The sequence below is a fragment of the Colobus angolensis genome, unplaced genomic scaffold (genome assembly GCF_000951035.1).
Source record: "Colobus angolensis palliatus isolate OR3802 unplaced genomic scaffold, Cang.pa_1.0 Scaffold51, whole genome shotgun sequence".
Classification (NCBI taxonomy): domain Eukaryota; kingdom Metazoa; phylum Chordata; class Mammalia; order Primates; family Cercopithecidae; genus Colobus; species Colobus angolensis.
The window spans coordinates 3,099,769-3,103,362 of record NW_012118599.1 but is presented as its reverse complement, the minus strand read 5'-3'; positions in this window follow the sequence as shown (position 1 = coordinate 3,103,362).

Here is a 3,594-nt window from a genome sequence, read left to right as displayed (position 1 = left end):
GGGTAAAATAGCCAAAAAAAAAAAAAAAAAAGAGAGGAAGTGGAAATAAAGTCATTGATAATGAAAAGAGGGATTGGTAAGAAATCATAAAACGTTTGCCTGGATATTGTCTTTTTTCTGCAGAGTTTGGAGGAATGGTCGTGAGTGACCCAATCTTTCTGTCTAAAAACATACTAGCTGGCTGTCAATGAGGTGAGCAGGCAAGGTGGGATCACTCACACCAGCCTCTCACAGCAGCACTTCTGCCATCTCCTGAGAAATCTACCACACCCAACAAGACATGCTTAGTGAATGGGGTGAAGGCTGGGAAAATTCTGTGTCTGAGAGTTACTCTGAACAGCCAGTCCTGCTCTGGTGAAAATGACTGACGCTTGGTTGACCACAGTGGCTCACAGCTGTAATGCCAGCACTTTGGGAGTCTGAGGCGGGCGGATCACAAGGTCAGGAGTTCAAGACCAGCCTGGCCAACATGGTGAAAACCTGTCTCTACTAAAAATACAAAAAATTAGCCTGGCCTGGTGGTGCGCACCTGTAATCTGAGCTACTCAGGAGACTGAGGCAGGAGAATTGCTTGAACCTGGGAGGCAGAAGTTGCAGTGAGCCCAGATCGTGCCACTGCACTCCAGCCTGGGCGACAGAGCAAGACTCTCTTAGAGAAAAAAAGAAAGAAAATGAGTGAAGCTCTGCTCTGGGAATGCTGCTAGTGTGTGGCAAGGCTGCAGCAGCACTCTCAAGGGACTGCATTGCAGCTGCTTATTAATAGAAGGCGATTAGGGACATTGCCACTCAGTGACATCCATGGGGAGTTGAAATCTCACTTCACCATTATTGTTGTCTTACCTCATCCAATTTTCCAAAGAGCCAATTAAACGTAACTTTATTATGGAAAATTCAAAACATACAAAAGTAGAATAATCATTGACCCTCCTATAGCTATCACTTAACTTCAATAATTAGAAACACAAGACTAAGGCATTTATAAGGAACCAAATGTGTTATGCATGTATTTAAAATATATATTATGTTTTAAAATACATCTATAAGAAAGTGCACAATGAAGCATTTTTTTTTAACGCTCTAGAAAAGCAAGCAAATGTGTTTTTGAAAACTGCTTTGGATTTACAATTTTTGAGTCAACATGCCAGTGGAATCATGCATATGGATATAGGTCTGAATCCCAGCGTGCCACGTAGTTTTGGACAAACTGTTTAACCTCTCTGGCCTCAGGTCCTTCATCTCTAAAACGGGGCAGTAATACTCCTTTCAGGCTTAGAGTGAGGATTAAGTGCGATACATAAAACATACGCTCTCAGGAAGTGGGTGGCTGCTGTTATTACAGGTCTTGCTGTTCTTGTTGTTATAGTAGTGTTATTAGCAGCTCTGCAATTCCTACCACCAAGCCAACAGTGTGTCATCAGATGGGTAGTGTTCTCAGGAATGAGGACACACACTAGTTCTGATGGAGAAAACTTTATTTGAAAACTGTTTCGCCTGTGGTTTTATATATAGACTCCTGCATTATGTAATGGATGGTGGAGATACTAATTTGTCCTGTGTGCTTACTTAATGGTAGGTCTAGCAATGGTCTCATGGTAACCACTTCACTTTAACCAGACTTACTAACTAGCTGTCCTTAAGGTAAAACTAGATCCTGCCAAGAAACCATGAGACAGCTAGTTGAGAATAGGGTCTCCTTTTCCAGAAAATGTCCCCCTCTTTGTCATAACCTTGGTTTTCTAGGTTCAGGTCTCTGGTGCTCATTTTGCCTTGTCTCTATTTCACCCTGGATTTTCATAACATTTCCTTTTTTACCTCTTGCTTTGTTCTGTCTCCTTTCTCTCAATGGAGGCTTTCATGGATCAGGAGGGACGAGTCAATTTAAGACATGGATCATCCAGCGAGAAAAACCTGCTGAAACAAATAAATTAGTGCAGCCTGACATGGGGCATGTAGAGAACACTCCCATCTTGTTGGAGTGGTTTCCTTTTTTAAAAAGCAGACAGCTGGTGGGAAAAGGAAACCAGAAGAACCTGATCTGTTACTTGTATTCAGTGGGCTGTGTGGAAGATTGGAGACGAGGTTTTGTGTCTGGCAGTTGGCCTGGCAGTTGGCCAGAAGGATAGTGTATCTTTAAACTCCGAGAGTGGGCAGTCATTGTGACAAGCATGGATTTTAGCCAAGGGCTCTTGAGTTCTGACTGGACAAGAACCTGACTGGGTCAATCCTCTAAGTTTTTTTTTTTTTTTTTCTTTCTTTCTTTTGAGACAGAGTCTTGCTCTGTCACCCAGGCTGGAGTGCAGTGTAATCTCAGCTCACTGCAACCTCCGCCTCCCAGGTTCAAATGATTCTCCTGCCTCAGCCTCCCAAGTAGCTGGAATTACAGGTGCACACCACCATGCCTGGCTAATTTTTGTATTTTTAGTAGACACAGGGTTTTGCCATGTTGCCTAGGCTGGTCTCGAACCCCTGGCCTCAAGTGATCCACCCACCTCAGCCTCCTAAAGTGCTGGGATTACAGACGTGAGCCACTGTGCCCGGCCCCAAGTTTCTTTTGCAGCATCAACAATTAACTTCTAAACAAAAAACGAACTGCCCTTTTTTACAGTAAGATACTACTACGAACTACAGCAGCCATTCACTGAGTACTTAACTATGTGCCCTACGCTGACCTAGCTGAACACAGCCTCAGCTTTCCAGAATACCACCATGAGGTAGGTGGTACCATTTCCTTTGTGCAAAGCAGATAATTAAGACTCAAATAATTTTAGGAATGTGCCCAAGATCAAACAGTAAGGGACAAAATCAGAATTCAAATTCACATCTCCATTGACACTTCAATCACCCCTTTATTTTACTTTGCTCCCCCCTCCCAGCCAAAGTACTATAACCTGTAATTACATTTAGATTTGTATTTTTCATAATGGTGATGGTTCCGTTTTTTGTCAAAATTACGTAGGCCTAATTTATAGACAAAGACTGGCATGGAACTGAGTGAAATGTAGTGAAATTGATGCAGAATTGGGCCTTCGTTTGTGTCTAGTGGTTGCAAACACTGTGATTCTGCATTCTCTAACCCAGGGTTCCCCAGCCTGTACCCCAGGGCCAGGTACCAGTTCTTGGCCTGTTAGGAACTGGGCCGCACAGCAGGAGGTGAGCAGTGAGCCAGCAAGCATTACCATTTGAGCTCCACCTCCTGGCAGATCAGCAGCAGCATTAAATTCTAATAGGAGCACAAACCCTATTGTGAACTGCACATATGAGGGATCTAGGTTGCATGCTTGTTATGAAAATCTAATGCCTGATGATCTGTCAGTGTCTCCCATCATCCCCAGATGAGGCCATCGAGTTGCAGAAAAACAAGCTCAGGGCTCCCACTGATTCTACATTATGATAAGTTGTATACTTTTTATTATATATAATTAATATATAATATGTTAATATTATATATTATAATGTATTATAATATGCAATATAAATGTTATATAATGTATAATATAGCTATATCTTGACTATCTCTGAGGATATGTTAAAAAACAGAAAAAATATATTATATATGTAATATATACATTATATATTATGTTACCTATATAAAAT